Source organism: Numida meleagris, chromosome 14, assembly GCF_002078875.1.
Source record: "Numida meleagris isolate 19003 breed g44 Domestic line chromosome 14, NumMel1.0, whole genome shotgun sequence".
In the NCBI taxonomy this organism is placed as follows: Eukaryota; Metazoa; Chordata; class Aves; order Galliformes; family Numididae; genus Numida; species Numida meleagris.
In genome coordinates, this window is record NC_034422.1 from 293,897 (window position 1) to 311,707 (window position 17,811).

General features: G+C 42.6%; 1 protein-coding gene across 9 annotated transcripts in view; it reads right to left on the minus strand.

The window, feature by feature from the left end:
- Window positions 1–17,811, minus strand: part of HIC2 (HIC ZBTB transcriptional repressor 2) — a 78,253-nt gene that overhangs the window by 26,927 nt on the left and 33,515 nt on the right. For 2 of the 9 annotated variants that reach the window (XM_021412969.1, XM_021412970.1), the window contains exons 2-3: window positions 11,724–16,003; window positions 10,478–10,547 (exon numbers count right to left, since the gene is read on the minus strand). The exons of 3 other annotated variants lie outside the window; for them this stretch is intronic. The gene's annotated coding sequence lies outside the window, so the exon portion shown is untranslated. The remainder of the gene's footprint in view (window positions 1–10,477; window positions 10,548–11,723; window positions 16,004–17,811) is intronic. 4 more of the 9 variants (XM_021412971.1, XM_021412974.1, XM_021412973.1 and 1 more) reach the window with 3 other exon arrangements.

A 17,811-nucleotide genomic window follows, 5' to 3' on the forward strand; every position in this document is an offset into this window, starting at 1 on the left:
CGGGGCTGATCTCTTCTCACTGGTGACAGGTGACAGGACAAGGGGAATTGGCCTCAAGTTGCACCAGGGGAGGTTTAGGTTGGATATCAGGAAAAACTTATTTACAGAAAGGGTTGCTAAGCACTGGAACAGGCTCCCCAGAGAGGTGGTTGAGTCACCATCCCTGAATGTATTTAAAAACTGTCTGGATGTGGTGCTGAGGGACATGATTTAGTGGTGGGTTGTTAGAGTTAGGGCAGTATGGTTAGGTTGCGGTTGGACTTGATGATCTTGAAGGTCTTTTCCAACCTGAGCAATTCTATGATTCTTTTGATTCTATGACATCCAAAAAAAGCACATTAAAATAAATCTGAGAGAAAAAAAATCATTCTACTTGAAAGACAAAAAAAAGCAATAGCTACAGTCAAGTCATATGGCAAACTGCAGCTTTTTTCTCCATCTTAATATATCCCTTTCTCAATGGCAAAAAAAAAACCAAACTTCTGCCAAAGAACTGCCAAATTAACTTTAAAAAGAGAGATAAAAACTTAGGCAATTCAATTTCTTTATACTACACAACTATGAGATTTATTTTGCATTTGCTCACTTTATCAAATGTGGCCATTTCACAGTTTTTGGGATGAGGATGTGGATGTAGGAGGAGAGAAGAAAGACACTCAGAGGTTTCAAAGCAAAGGGACAAAATATTTTTGTACAAAATTTGCTAAGTTTATATCAATTTTATGTGATTTACTGCTCCAAATTGCATGACAGAAATCTTATAATAAAAATACAAGTAAATGCAACATAAAATCTAAATCATCTAAAGGACTGAAAAACCCAGCCCCACACATAGACGACATTCTCCGAATTCTCTGCCCTTTCTTGGGAGTGGTTACGCCCAAATCATCACTCAGTCCAGAAGCTGTTCTCTCATGCTAATCACTCCGGAATTGCACACTAAGGTAAAAAAAAGTTCAGATGCAAACACTAGCCTGGCCCTTGCAACAGTGCTAACAGGCCACAGGATTGCACGATATTAGCGACTTATAAAATAATGTGAGCTGGGGGTGGGGAAGAAGAAAGAAAAGCCCTCCTGTGGATGAAATGGAAGTCCTTCCTGCTTTACCAAAACCTCCCATTTACAAGGCATGCAGTGCCCAGGACTGTGCCTAGAACAGGTGTGTCCCCTTAAATACCTCGCATGTCACACTTGTGTCTCATGGACACAGTCCGAGGGGATTATATTAGTACCAGTGCATACCAGCTGGAGCTGCCGCCGGCGGTGTTCTGTAACTCCTTGCATGGGGGGAGCTGCTCTCCATGCCGTAGAGCCCTCGCCACATAACTTTCTGGAGACAGACAGCAACCCTGCAACGCAGCCTCCAGCATTCATGCTCCAATGGCTGGATCTGATCAGGGGCAAGCGAGAGACCTCCTGCGAGAGCAGTGACAAGGCACTACCAAGGGAGAGGAGGGCTCCAGGAATTCTTTTCTTTCCCCCATCTGCGCTTATAGCTAGCAAATTCTCAACTGATTTATGCCAAACAGACACTCTGAAAGTCTTCTTTAACTAAAAAAAGATGTTTGGCTAACAGAGAAAAGTCCACTCAGCCATTCCCAAGCAAAAAATGCTGAGAGGGCATAAGACAGAAATGGCTAGTGCAGGATGAAGGAAGGACAAAGGAGAGTGAGCCTCATACATCTTTTCAAGTTAGCGAAGGAAGAGACACCCCTTGGCGATTTCTACCTAATTCTTCATTGAGCCTTGGAATATACTAGCTGCTGGCCTGACTGGTTGAAAAAGCCCACACAAAAGTTTTTAGGACAGCAAATGCATTAATGGCATTTTCTGTATCACATCTTTGTGACTGGCACAGATAATAAAAAGAGAAAAGATACTTGCTATTCTTCAGCACAAAGAACTGCGCCCCTGCCACCTATCTCATGAAGGGCATCTTGCCCTTGCCTCCAACCTTGTTCAGTCTGCTTGTCAAGAAGCTGCTGACCATCAGCAGTTGGGCATAGAGGTAGAGGGCTGCAGAGCCCTGCAGGATCCTCCTGTCTTATTCTTCCTTCATTTTCCAGTGAGTGATTCTTATATTCAGGCAGCAGCTTTTAAGAGGCAGCACGAGTTATTCCACTGGTTAATTAATTCAGATTTCCAGGTTTGAGCGCACATCAGGTTTGTCTGCTCATCTCTGTGACAAATGGCCCCAGGCACCGTGAGCAGCTGGCAGCGGTGGAGGCAGCGCCAAAAAAAACACGTTCTGCTGAAGTGATGTAGGTAAGAAGTGATGTAGGTAACTTTTTTAGGCCATTTCTGCTCTGTAACTCTTTTGAGGGCTGGGTGACCCAGCTCATCAGTCCAGCACAGACTGGAAGCAAAGAGCGATTCTCATGTGCTCTATATATTTCAGTCCTCTGTTCATCCTGCTGGCCAACTCTGTTCAAATGAATCCCAGAATAAGGCCATTCCATGATGCATCTTTCTCAGATAAGTAGGACCTAAAACCCTCTAAATCCATCTACCCCTAGTAACATGTACAGTTCTTGCTAGTGCCATTTCTCATTTTCAGGAGGTCTCAAGTCCATAGCCATAAAAATCTGCATTAACAGGCAGGTGAACTCTTAACTCTTTAACGATTTATTACACCAGGTCTTTGAACACAAGGCAAACATCTGTTACAAATGCCTCCTCACTTTCTCAGACAGGAGGAGTCTATACCTTGAGCAGTTTGTTATAACCAAAATTTAACATTTCTGTATTTTCTTTCTACTTTGGCAACTGTAGCATTAGTCACTTCCTGGGCAGATAGCAGCCAGTCTCCTAGGAGCACTTAAATCTACACATTTGCTGTGAGATCTTAGAGTATACACTGTTGTGTCTTTCATGAGCAACTTGAAACCAAACTACACCGGCAGGTCTCTGTCACCAACAGACAAATGGAGGCCCAACTGTATTTTGTAATTGTGCAATATACAGGACGTACACTTTGAGAAATCATAGAATCATAGAATTAGCTAGGTTGGAAAAGACCTACAAGATCATCCAGTCCAACCATCCACCTACCACCAATAACCCCATTAAACCATGTCTCTCAGCACAATGTCTAAACGTTTCTTGAACACCTTCAGGGACAGTGACTCAACCACCTCCCTGGGCAGCCCATTCGAGCACCTGGCCACTCTTTCAGAAAAGTAGTGTTTCCTAATGTCCAGCCTGAATCTCCCCTGGCACAACTCGAGGCCATTCCCCCTTGTCGTGTCACTAGTTACAAGGGAGAAGAGGCCGACCCCCAGCTCACTACAACCTCCCTTCAGGTAGTTATAGAGAGCGATGAGGTCTCCCGTGAGCCTCCTCTTCTCCAGACTGAACAATCCCAGCTCCCTCAGCCGCTCCTCATCAGCCCTGTGCTCCAGACCCCTCACCGGCTTCATCGCTCTCCTCTGAACACGCTCCAGGGCCTCAATGTCTTTTTTGCAGTGAGGGGCCCAATGTTCATAGTTAATGATAAATCTAATACAGAAATTAATACAGAAGCTGAAAAAGGGCCCTCATTTAGTACAGGAGGGCAATAATTCATTTTACTACAGGTAAAATTTTCAGAATTTGGGAAAACTGGAAGGTAGCAGTACTTGCATTTTCTGTGAAGGCTCAGGAATTTTGAATTCTGTGGTGAAACAAAACAGCTCATTTTAAGCAGGAGTAGCTGAGAGCTGTCCACAAGATTGTACAGACCTCCATCCAAATGCCCAATTCCCACTCTTGTCAGTACTTGCAGGCTTTTAATCCAACAGAGGTTCTTCACCAACCTACAGCTATTTCATGACATGCCTGTCATGGGGCATAAAATCCTAGACAGTGTCCCCTTAATGAAGTGCTTGCCTAACATAATTGAAGAAGTTTTACAGGAGAAAATGGCAAACATCTCATTATTATTATTAAGAAGAAAATCAGCTATGCTAGTGCATAGCAATGATTAACCAAATAGCTCTCCTTTTTTATTGAGGAACCAGATAAGTAAGGTGATTTTTCTTCTTGAAATATATAAACAAATTATTGGAAAGTTTTACACAATTTTGAAAAGCAGAATTTCAGAGTTCAAATAAATTACAAGCTATTTCACCACTGGACTGTCTGCCTCTAAGGTCATAATTAATTTTATTTTTCTGAAGTTATAGTACCAAACTTGTGACCAGGAGTAAAATCAGAAAAACCTCTCTTGGGCTCTCCTGCAGTTTGTATCAAGCATACAGCAGACAGGAACATAGGAGGCCAGGTGCACTTATCTCCAGAGGCAGCTCGCACAGCTTAAGAAATATGTAAAGCATGTCAAATTTAAAATCCAGTTGCCCATTTTTAATTTTTGGAGGTGGTAATGGAGATGAGAGAAGAAGGAAGGGAAGAAAAGGGTGACCAAACTGTCACTGACTGAATGTATGAACACAGAGGGAGTTCTCTGTGTCTGTCACAGAGCAGTAGATACAGGAAAATCAAGGCAGTGACATGCCAGCAGTTGATGTGCTTTTACTTGTTTTTTTTTTTCCAAGTAGCATTAAGTGATGGAGGAAGGGTGGATTTAAATCAAAGTAATTTAAAGCTGCGGATTTTAACCTTGTTTTACATTTACACACTTGTTATTTTCATAAAGGATGATCAGTGAGTGGTAACTGCTAAGCCATATTGATTTGCAACTAAATATAGTCTGCTCTCAGTTTGGTATTAGTTTATGCTAACCAGAGGGCCAAACTAGCTCTAGCTGAAACATGTATTCTGTTTTACAGCTATTTATCCAACTGGCATTTTCCCTCTTTTTTATCATTTTAATAAACAGCCAGTGACATTTATTAGAACTTAGAAAAGGGTAACAAGCATCCCAAGTTCTTGAAGCTTTCCTTGGTCTCTCAACTTTGAATGAAATCCTTTACGACATTAAGGAGACTGAAATGAAAAGAAGGATCTCAGCAAAAGCAGATTTAAAAGTCAATACATGTACTGTGTCCCTGCCATTGCATAAATGTCAACGCAAACTGAACCGTTTGTTCCTGAAGTCAGAAGACACCGATCCTGTGAGGAAGGCTTTGTCTAATAGTTCTCAGTATGTGAAATAAGTGCAAACTTCACCTGACTGTCCCATGGCTGCTGGAAGGCTATCAGTGACTCATTGCCAGAACACACCTCGGGTACATTTGAGCTGTTAAGGTCCCTGTCATGCTTCAGCCGATCCAGCAGCCCTCTCACCATGAGAGGTGCCTTACACATGTCCCAGCCTGGCTCTGAGAGGTGGAGTTCATCCACAGCCACAGACTGGCCGTCCAGTAACCTGCCTACTGGAATATCAGCAGGAGAAGCAGTGGATTAGATACAGTGCCCTGGTCCTACATCACGGTGGACAGCCCTCATGGATGCAGCTTCACCACTGAGAGATCTCCCTGACCTCCCAACCATATTGCTGGATTTCAAGTGGTGGCTAGAGAGCAAGCATGCAGAAGGAGTTGTTGTGCTCTTATGGATTTCTGAAAACAGAAAATCCTGATGTGTTGCAGTGAAGCTCCTTTGTTGGTCTGTATAAACATCAGTTATTTTGCTGTTGTGGGGGTAGAAGTAAGCAGAGGTAGTAGCACTGCATGTCCCTTCCTTAACATAGCCTGGTAAGAGCACCACTTCCCTTACCTAATGAAGTATCTTGTCCAGTACTAAAAGAAAAGAATCTTTCAGTAGCATTTCAGCCACCTCAAAGGGCAATTTAAAAAATAACATAGGGTTCTGGTGTTTAAACAAGCTTTTCCAGTGATTACTTGTTAATGGTATCCAGAGGCTGCAAGTAAGGAGCTGGACCCATCATCCCAAGCAGTTTATAGAAGCAATACATGGAACAAGGCAGAGGATTTGAAGGCAAAGAGAATGCTGGGAGCAGGAAAAGGGGGGAGGCTTAAAAACCACAAGTAAGACTGTTAAGTTTATCCAACAATTAAACATTGGAATAAAAGCCAATGCCATGCTCCAAAACACTCTGGAAATACGAACTTGAAAAAAAGAGACTCATTACTTTCTTGTTTGCCCAATCAGATCAGAAAATGCAGCTTTCCTGCAGCCTGGTGTAGTGCCCAAGCTGTTTGCTGCCCCTCTGGTAGCCTCTTGTTGCCCTCCTCCATGGAGCCAGGTTGCACTGTGTGTAAGGTGCATCACTCAGCTTGTGCTGCAGTCCACACTCCTTGAGGCAGAGGAATGCCATGCTGCAGTGTGCTCCCAGGTTCAAGTGGAAGCCTTCCAAGCTGCTAGGCTTCTGACAGTTCTCCAACTCCTCTACCATGCTGTAGTGCTTTACATTACATTGCTTTCCCTGCCAGGAGGTACTGCTCTATTACAGTACAGTCATTTAGCAAAATGTAAAACTGATTTTTTCACCTCCAAAATACCAACTGTTGCCACTGCAGTCACAACTATATGCCCTGCTCTGTATTAGACTTTCCTGCTTTTACGCATATACAAGAGATTTTAGTATATCCTTCCCAGCTCACTGCTCCTTTTCCCTGCTGTGCTCCCCAAAGCATCCTCAGCTTCCAGCCAAAGGTATCACTGCTACATGAGTCCAAGTGGCAACTCATTAGGTACATAATCAGGCAACCTGACCAACTGTAGCAGCAAACACAAGGGTGGGAAAAATAACTAGAAACATTCTAGTGACTCACTGCTTCCCTAACTAGACAGCTTTTTGTTAAGTCAGAAATTGCACAAAATAAGCAAGCTGCAGAGACATTTCATAACACAGAGATTTTTAAGGTATTAGGAGGCGTTTGGCTGCTAATTCTCTTCATTTTCGTGTGTTTTTCAGAACTCTTAGGCTGCAAGACAAAACTAGATCACTGCACTGAAGTGTAGGTAGTTTCCCTTCTACTTTTTAACTATAAAAATAGCCATATTATAATAGAGCAAAAGGTTCACTTTCTGTTCTTCAGGAGGAGCCAGAATAGTGTCAAAAAAAAAAAAAAAAAAAAAAGCAGTTCAATAAGGTAGAGTATAGGCAGTCTTTTCCCTTCTTAGACCCTGTGCAACTGCTAAAGATTTGCTAATCCTGAGGTTGCATCCAGGCCATCACTTTTAATAAGAATTTATCTGTCCTTCATCAATTTTTGCATCTGTTTACACTTCTGCTATCCATAACACCCTTTGACAATGAGTTTCACATGATAACTGCTGCTCAACAGCATGCGCCGTGTTTGCCTGCTTTAATTCAGTTTAGTTTAGACAACACAAGAACTGCAAAGAATCACTCCCCTTCCCCACCCAATTCACAAAAGCATAAAACAGCTGCAATTTCTGTAATAAGTCATCTCTTTTCTATAGTGAAGAAAGAAATCCTGTTGTCTGACCTGACATCCATCCTTGACAATCTCTGGATCCTCCACTACCTTTGAGAAGTGGCAGTCAGAATTGAATAGTGTTTAAGATATTAGCGCATCGTGAATTTAGACAGCAGCATACTGGTAGTTTCTATATAGTTTACCAGATTGGGTAAACACACAGAGAGTTTGTTGATGGCTCACGGAGTGCAGTATTTCCTCCCAGCTGGCCCTTACTCTCTGTAAGAACATTTTGGGAGATTCACTTCAGAGGGAGCTCTAAAACACTCTGCTGAGATGGCAAGTGAAAATTTGCATCCCCCAGCAACTGTTACCACAGATCTCTTAGCTTTTTACCAAACTCATGCCAGCTAAAAAAAAAAAAGTAGCTTTTTCTTGTGTGTGTGGATATCCTTGTATTCTTTAAACATGTGGGGCTTAAAGTAGGAAAAAGTAACTTGGAAAATAATGTATGGTCATGAAGAAGAGAATGGCATTCCAGAACTGTCATGGATGAAACAGTTTGCCATTATCTGCCCAGGGATGCATGCCAAGATCCTTCCTAACTTCCCTCAGCTCACAAGAAGCCTTCTTTGTCTAATTTAAAGAATTACATTTTTATCCAGAGGTTAATTTTCTAGAATCACCACCACCCACCACATGCTCTCTACCTGTGACTACCTCCCCACAGCAGACCAAAGCCTGCACACAGGGTGCTCACTGGGAGCTCCCCCAGGGGCTCAGGTGGTCCCTCTGGCCCTGGGAGAGGGCAGCTCAGCACAAAGCCAGTTCTGATTGAGCTCCTTCTGTCACCACTGGCCAACACTGGCCAACCCAACCAGTGTGTTATTGTATTCAGCTCTGTAGCCTGTAGAGGAAGAAGCAGCCTGAGGAACATGTCCCCCTGAAAACATTCCCTAGTTTTGCCCTTCAGCAGGCCTCTTCATCTTGCATTTACTTAATTCCTTGCTATTTATATGCAAATACAATGTATTTTTTTCACTTAGGTCCCTGGCTGATTTTGCCACTCTTATTAGTTGACCTTCTCATGTAAGACTTTCCGACAAACCTTGCCTTCTTCACCTTGCTTAAAAACAAATAATAACAGAAAATGTGATAAGGCTGTTATTTACTGTTTTTTTTTTCTAGTTTAAGTTCATATTTGAAGCCACTCAGCAGGTTATTTAATCAACATACACTTAACCAGAAAAGTAAAGCTCCACTTGTACTGTCAAATATCTACCAAAAAAAACCAACAAAGGACGCTCCACCCCACCCCATGCTCCCCCACTTCCTGGTCTGCAGTATGCTCAGTACTATGGCTACACTAGGCTTAGGGCTGCACAAGCAGCAGCAGAAGACATACACCCTCTTTCACACTGTGAGGTAACTGTGGTCCCTTCTCTTCCATCTCCTGTTCCTCTGTGAGATCATTTCTGCGCTCTCCACAAGGAGATGTTTCTCCCATATTACTCGGAAGAATATGAAACTCAGCACTTTCAAAGCCCTGCCATTTCCGTCCCCTCACTCCACCCAAAGTCTTCCCAAAAGCATGCCAGTTTGCAGCTCCTTGAAGCTCACAGCTTCTTTTTTCCATTTGTGTACTCATGAAGCCTTACAAACCAGAGAAGCAGAAAGTACATCGCTTCCTCTAGCAGGCAGGGAGAAAAACTGATGCATTAAAATAGTGCCCAACCAAGGAAATGTTCTTAAGCTCATCCCAGCAAATATCCAAGCCTTAAGAATTTTCCCAGGTGTCCCCTTCCTAATGAGTGCCCTGTGAAAATCAGTCAGACTTGGCACGGTGATGCACAGTTCACTACGCAGCCTCATGAGTCTCTGCTAATCCCAAGGGGCATGCTTCCCAAATATAGCTGCTCCATATAATTGCTTGGCTTATCTCCCTTCTCTTCTACCATGGATCCTAAAGCCCTTAAAATTAATGACAGATACGCTTGCAGATCAAAATCTTGTGCAGTGCTGTGTGCCTCACTTGTTCACTGCAGCAGTCAGTCACAGTGCTCAGATGCAATTTCTCCATGCTTCTTAGTAGCTGCTCAGATACTGCCAAATTAGCAAATGCGGGAGAAACATCAGAGAAGTTTGTTTAACCCTATTTTAGAATTTCTGGGAGGCATTTTAGCACACCATGAGAAAGACAACACAAAACAAAGTTGTACCTCTCTCTCCAAGGCAAGCCCTGATTGCTGCCTGGCAGGCACACAGGGTGATAAACTAGTCCCCATGATCTATCCATGGGCTTCAGCAGAAGGTAGTATCCAAGGTACCTATCCTGGTAACATCTAAGTACAAGTAGCAGAGCACTTTGCAGACAGAAAGGTCTTTCCCCAAGGCTGTTTAAAATTTGCATGTTCCTGAGTAACACTGAAGATAGCAGCAATGGTGATTCATTAAGATAATGATTTAAGTAGGAGGCTTAAGAAAGCCAGGGTGGATTAACATCCAAAGCTTCTCCACTCCATCCCACCACCTGCCCTTTTAAGAGAAAGGACAAATTCCAAAAGTCGGGAGAGCTATGAATTAATAGCAACTATATCACAACTACAACGCATTTAATTACAGGAGTACCACCTCTGTTCCAGCCCATCCTCTTTGGCAGGGCCAAGCACAAAAAGTTATGGTAAAGGAAAATTTCCTCTGGCTTTAAAAATTATTGGGTTTTACTTTTTTTTTTTAATTATTTATTGGTTTGTTAGTATAGGTAATCCTCAAAAAAGACAGTTGTTTTCTTTTTTGAACTAAAATAATTTTGTCTACCTTAAAAAAATAAGTCTTCCTCTGACCAATTGTCTTTCCCCACTATTGAATAATGAGATTGGTTTGATAAACTGATTGCTCCCCACATAATACTGTATACACAATGAAAAAAAGCATACAAGTCCTTCCCACACCCCAACATTTAATCCAGTTATACGCTGAAACACGCTTTCTGTCCATAACATGGAGTTAGTGCTTAGACAGTGACAGGTAGCAAATACTTCATCCCTGCTAAGGGAGAGGCCTTTGTACAGTGATTTTGATAGAATACTTTCAGTTGCCTTCTACGGAGATGCACAGGCAACCAATTTTGCTATTCTCTTGCTCACTCATTTTTGCAACAGGGCATCCCAGTGTATATTGCCCCACTCACCGCTAGCTGTGCTTGGTCTGAACATCTTCTAGGCACTCTATCCCATGCTGATTCAGTACAGAATAGCTTCCTAGAATGCAATTATAGAAAGAGTAAGGGTTTGTCTTAAAAAGGGATCATTCCAGAACAGCTATTCCCTATTAATCATTCCCAATCACCTCTTTGTTAGCACGACAAAGTTAATTGGGAACAGCTCTTCCACTCAGACTTGTAACTTACCTTAGTTTGAATCAATGACCCTGTTTAGACGTGCCCTTAGTTAGTACAGAATCATGCAATCATAGTGATGGATTCATCAATAAAAATAGACTAATAGTTGCAACAGAAGTGGAGCTGCTGTGTGGACACAGCTATTTGTTGTAACTCAGGCAGATAATAGGATCGAGAAACATGTTTAAAAAATAGTTGTTCCTATAATGTTAGATCTTATCAGTACTTGCATGTGACATTTTGTACCTTACAAGTCTCTGGATCTGGTTTGTTCAAACTTGGTTTATTCTTTAGATATATGGAGACCTTAACACCAGGGAAAATTTGAGTTCTGTAGTTTCTTTGTTTATTAAGTTCTTAGCTTGCAAGATTTCTCATCCAAAAAGGGCTGAGAAAGTACCTGGCACATCTTGGATGCTTATTGAATACATTAAATAAATCAAACGTTTTATGATAAAATTCCTCTCCCCCACACCAAGCAGATGTGGGTGCAAGTCAAAGAAGGTTGAAAATTGTACTACGTTGATTTTGCTCCAGTTTTTCCTAAAGGAAAAAAAATTGCATGTGACTTGAGACAAAAACGTGGAAAATTTCAGCTATCACAAACAACTGAAAAGAGAAATGGAGGAAAGACAGAAGTCAAAACCAAACTTCACAAGCAGACTGCATAATTTATATACTCTCTAGTGCTCTGTATTACAGGCATTCCTGGACTTAAACATAAAGTGAAAGAGTTTTCCTTGGGCTCATCACATTTACAGAGAAAAGTGCCAGATAGCTTAATGCTGGAAGCTTCCAGCCTACTCAGGGGAAATCACTGATCCGTGGAGAAGGCTCTTCGCTTGATTTCAGATTCTGAGATGCTGGAGAAGATAGGACCCAATGTAGTGAGGATGACTGACACAAGACTGGGCAGAATGTTATTTAAAGGTATACATGGAATCTTTCAGCATAAAAATCCAAGAAAAATCTTATTCAACTGCCATATCCACCAGATCATTTCTTGTACCCCTGTAATTCTTTGTTCATCTCTCACCTGCCACATTCACACTGACAAAGCTGTTCCATCCCATACACTGCGAATCAGGGATCCTTTGTCAAAAACTAACAGGTGATCCAGCCTGCAGTACTTGGTCACGGTATCTGGGTAACTTTCTGTCTCCCCTTGCATACATGCAATCTTAGTCCACATAAGTAGTGTTTTATAAGCAACTTTTATGGGTTATTTTCTCCATAGGTGAAAAAGTAAAGACAGAAGTGAAAGAAAGGGGAGAGGACAATGATAAATATACGCAAGTCAGATCAGGAAAAAAAAACCAGCAACAACAAACAACTGAAACCACTTCCAGTCTCTCTGTCCAACAAATTCTACACTCTCATGGTCTCTGGCACCATTTCACAGTAACCCCAGAACATGTTCATCTGCTCCTGCAGCAATAAGAAACAAACAGTGAAACAGGAACAAAGAAGCGCCCACCTATGACCAGCATAATCCCCCAACAGCATATCACAGAGAGAAAACCTTATTATCGTTAAAGCTGAGGAAAACCAAATGCACATACACACACACAGCTCCGCTGCTGTGCACTACTAGCATCCTCCCCATTTTCTCTAAGCATCTAATATCTGGAGATTTATATGCAGGCCAAAAGCTCACGCTGGCAGGAAAGTACTTTGGAGAAAAGAGGGGAAGGGAAGAAAAAAGCCTACAGTTTCTTGGCTTGTGACCAGCAGGCTGGATGCATTCTGTGGAACTAGGCCAAAGCGTTAGTTATTATATTCAGGAGAACATCTGAATCCCAGCTCAAGGGAGCCGAGTTTGCGGCTCTCATTTGTGCTCTATATCAATTGAATATCAAACCACATTTTCTGCCTTCTGAATAATGAAGCTTAATAGTTTGGGACTCCCATATGGTCTATTGTTAAAATATTTCCAAACACTGGCTGCTGCTTTATTTCTGAAGATTTCTCTTTGCTCTTCAAGCTTTACTTTTTTAAAAGATGCTTGTTAGCAAAAGCTGAATGTGTTCATTTTCTAAATATTTCCAGCAATCAAAGAAGGGCTGAAAAATGAGGGAATAAGGAAAACCAAATACATTTTTGAAATCAGATTTTTTTTTTAAATGTCACATGCAAATGTTTGTTTCAGTCAGAAGCAGCTGGTACCACCGGGCTCTGCTGCTCAGAACAGAGGATGCAAGAGCTTTCAGGAACTATGAGCTATTCAAACAAAGAAGGACCACACAGGCTCAAACCATTCACAAAAGGACCCAGGCCGATTATTTGACTATTACTTACAGGGAAGCTTGACCATTAATGTAGGCAGTAAATACTGGAGAAACCTGTTCTGTGCATAACACGAGTTCGTCTTTTCACAAGTCCTGCTCTATAATTAGCTACTCATTCCAGGAAGGCATTGTTGATGGACAGAGTGTATCAATTTGGTATACTTTAAAAAAAAAAAATTAAGAACCTTGTCAAATAATAAAATCATCAGCATAGTAAACACTGCAGTGTGTTAGGAATAAGAACCAGTGCTTCTTCCCAGTCACACCAGAGATGAGTATTCTGTTAGGTTTGCAAAAAAAGATTTAGTGGCAGAGAGACTATCTGGCTTGCAAAGGCCGCGGTGCCCCAAGCAGCGCGCTCACCATCCGGCCCTGCTCCCCCCAGCTCAGTTGGTGTGGAAGGGCTTGGCTGCTTGGTAAAGCAGAAGTGAAACTGCATGGCACTGCAGGGTGGGTGCCAGGCTGAGCTTGGGTCTCTGCTCCTTGCCCTCACTGTAGTGAGCCCCGAGCTCTCCCTGATGGGAACCCTCAGTGTAGCACTGGCTGCATTTCTGCTGGTCACTCAGCAAAACTGAAGGTGCTGGGCTAGGCACTGGGCAACAGTGAAACACCAGAACAATGCAGCTGTTCCTACAGCCCAGGCAACTAAGCAGAAACTTTTGCTCTCTCCTTTCTCTTCTGCTGTAGCTCACATTGCAGCTTCTCATTCCTGTCTCCTGCTGTCTGCCCACTCCCACTCCCCCTCCCCATCACCTATCTACTCACCATCACCTTCCCTGCTCCAACGTGCAAGTCTTCGGAGTCAGCTGTACTAACCCTGAAAATAGTTGCTCATACGCATCAGCTACCTTCTCCCTGGGCAGGAAGAAATTCATTCCAGTATTTCAGCATTTGCTCTCATCCCAAATCAGGGGAAAAAAATGAAATTAAAGACTCACTGTAGATGGAAGTTCACAAGTTAAAAAAAGAAAGAGAAACCTATTCATGAACTCATGAACTTTAGTGCATTTTGTCTCCATTTGAAATGGAATATTTTAACTTTACTGAAACCAGTGTTGGCTCATTTTGGTTTGGTGGCCTGACCCTAGAAATTTTATTCTGAGTCAGTACACTCTTGAACCGTTTTTATTCCCACCATTGTGCACAGCCTCATAGGCACTGCAGTTTGGCGGCCTGATAACCCTGCTTACACCTCTGGGTCAGTCTCTCTGGAAGGCAATTCCCACAGCACAGAGGTGCCCCATGGATCCAGGGACAGCCGTAATGGCATGTGGGAAGGCCAAGGCTTGGAGTCCAGAAGAAGATGGGTCTGTCAGACTCCTGCTCTCTAAGTAGCCATGCACTGCTACAAATACAGGACAAGGCTTTCAACAGATTCTGAGCGAAATCTTTTAGACCAGCTGAAGAAAAGCAGAATAAAAGGATATTCCCATTCAGGTAGCAAAGACCCAGTAGCGTAATATTTCTGTTAAAGAGCATGTTAATTAATTTCACAGGTGAATAGAAGTCTAGAATTAGATTTTTTTACAAAAAACAAACAAACAAACAAAAAAAACCCCTGCTATTTCAAAGAAACTGTGTTCTTTTCCCTGAAAAAGCCACTCCAAAGGAAAAATCAAACTCATGCTGACCAGAGCAGCACCTCCCAGCAGGCATTCTCACACATTGTCTTAAAAATAATCCAGTGAACAAAGCTCTCTCTTACAGAAATTTCCCCAGCAGGGAACTTAAATTACAGCAATATCAGCACCCCTCCACCTCATACACAGCTCCTGCAGTGACCCAAGGACTGTATAGTGGAGTTCATCAACCAAGTGTAACGTCTAGTTCAAACAAGGATTGAAGTAGAGGTTTTGCAATAGATGTCTGAATCTTGCTGCTTCTAGCTGAGGATTGGGCATGGTTCTTACATCAGTTAGGGAGAAACAACTGCTGGTGGAGCTGAAGGCTTTGAATTCTGCCCCAAATGTTTGGAGTGCCACCCGCTCGTGCACCAAACAAAGGGGAAGGATTCACTGTGAGGTTAAGTGCATTCACAGAAAGTTAATTTAGCAGTTTTGCTGCAGAATCTATAGTGATTGTCTTGTAATGTGTTTTAGGTCTGTGTATCTGTGAGAAGGTTGAGTGCATGCGTATCTATGGCTCTGATTTACTTTTTGAGAAAGGAGAGACACTTAGCCTGTAGTTTCAGTGTTGGAAACTGCAATAAACCTCTCTTTTTAAACCCCATAACGTTCTGACTGTTTTATAGTTATATGGAATCATAACCAAAGAAAGATTTAGCCCAACAGTGATCTGCCCTCAAAGACATTAATCTGTCATGCCTAATAGAAGGGGAATAAGGAGTCAAACCTTTTCTCTGAACGATTCAAACAGACGGTGCATGGCTCTGGTGGGAACTTGCTGAAGGTTGCCCCTGTAACGAGGGTAGCTGTGCAACCAAAGAAGCTGGGAGTCAGCGTGAAAAGTATCTGTCATTATTTTCTTGTGTTTTAAAACCTGAAGTCTTTATGATCATATCTCATCACTTCTGTGGTTGATACATCCAACCAGCTTTCCACCCACTTTTTCACCCCCCTTTATGCCAGTAAGATTGAACCTTGCAATTTTTACATCTTCTCAAAGTAGTTCTTTTGGGAAGTCAGCAGAAGATAAACAAGTGCATTATGACAACATGTTAAAGCCCATTTTCCTATCAAGACTTCAAATATAACCTCATTTGTCTGGGCTTCTGGTATTATTTCTTACCTCATAACGCACACTGAAGTCTCCGGATTAGTTTTTCTTTCCTTCCTGTGAGTTACATGGGAAATAAAGGGCTTATTTTCTCTTCTCTCTTCTTCTCCCAAACCTCAATCCCAACCTTCTCTTTTCTAGTTTAATCAGTGGAGTTCTCTCCCTCCTCTTAAGCACCGTGTTTCTCCAGACACAAGCGAACAACATTTCTGGATCATTTTGCTTTGTGTTCCTTTCTGTCCTCCAGAGAAGCAACAAATGGCTTCTGGGACACTTTGCTTCGTTTCCTCTCCTGGAAGAAAGCCAAAGATTACTCAACTCTCTTTTCCTCAGATCTGCCACTGAGCGCACTAACCTATCCCTATTTTCCACCCACACTTAAGAAGCTGTGAGATTTCCAAACTTGTCTGAAGATCTTAGCCCTAAATTCAGCTCGTTGTCCTATATGAGACCAGACATGAAACTAACACCAATGCTTAAGAGTTCTCATGATATCTCAAAGCAGGTGAAGACCATTATTGTCAGATTCCTAGCATGCAAAAAGGCTGGTAGGGAGCACTGAGAGATATGGGGTAGCAAGAGACCAAATTCACTCACGGTTGCAGTCTACAAGAGCATACTGAACTCAGAGGGCAGTAAACTTAGACACTGGTTTTCCAGACCAGCCAGAGGAGGCCTGGTGTTGGAAGGCCTGAGATAATCCCCAGATTACCCCTCAGCACAGCTAGTGGGAGAAAATGTCACTTTGCATGCTGAAGCCAGGGAGCGAGGTTTGATTTCATGTTAATGAACATTACCGTGGAGAACAATTTCATTCCCCTCTCTATTTTTGATATATTTAAGGACCAGAATGAGCATTTTATTTTATTCTACAACAGCAACATACCACAGCACTGTGCAATAACAGGAGAGAGAGAGAATGAAGAAAAAAATCCAAGTGGTAGACACTTACTGCTCCAGCCACTGCACAAAATGAAGGCTTGAGTGCACATTTTTGCCTGATTGCATAGCTGTCTGCTACCCATCTAATCTGCTTAGAAAACTGGTTTTGAAGGATATGGTTCAGACATACCATACCACTTCCACAGGGGGTAGGGAGGGGGGTGATGAGGGGAGAAAAAAAGTGCTGCAGCTGCAAAAGATAAAATAGAGACTACTAATTTTCTCAGAGGTTTCAACACAACCTCTCCCCCTCCTCCACATGCAGTCACTGCACTGGCAGGATAAGCTGGAGATTCTCCAGCATAAGCAAGAAGGCACAACAAGGTGTGCAGGCCCTTCTCCACCCCGATACCCACAGCCCTTGGGGGTACCACAGAAAGCAAAGGCTGACAACCAGCCAAATGGTGACATTCCTCCACCTGCTCGTTTCAGTTGCATTACCATTTCTAAGGGGGGGGGGGGGTACATGAGAAATGCACTTTACTAGATGTTATGCCGAGACAACAGTGAACACAAGGAAGCTGCAAAGTCCTGTTGTACGAATTGGTGGCTGGGTTCTGAACTTTCATTGTGTGATCCAATTTCCCCTGTCATCCAAGCCATTTTGCAAACTCCACGCATACACTCATTTAGGCCATGTGTCCTGAAATTTAAACAGCTGAAGGGGATGGGAGGGGCAGGGAGAGAAGGGAACCACTGGATTTCTGGTGACAGTGTCTAAAATACACATTTGCACAAGGAAGTCTCATTTTAGGTAGTTACTTAGCGAGACAGCTGCTGCTGATAGGCAAGAGGTACACTTTCAAGTGACCAGCAGACAAAAAATAGGCCAAATAAATAACTGCAGTCTAAAGAGAGTGGGTGTGCGTGCTCCCACAGAAGTAACAGAAAACACTTGGATTACCAGTGGGTGATCCAATGTCAAATTAGCAGACCCTGATTTCAGTTATACTGTAGCAGTGATATTACCTAAGATCTAGCAGAAGCAAAACTGAAATCAGAGTCTCACCCAGGATGTCAGGGAGGCAGCTGCTTTGGGTATTTAATGCCTAAAATTTCAACTTAGTTTGCTTTGTTTCAGTAGTTTAAGCTGCCTTCACAGAAGGGCTAGCAGCTTTGGCCAGCTGGTATGTGATCTGTAAGGGTATTTTCTAAATG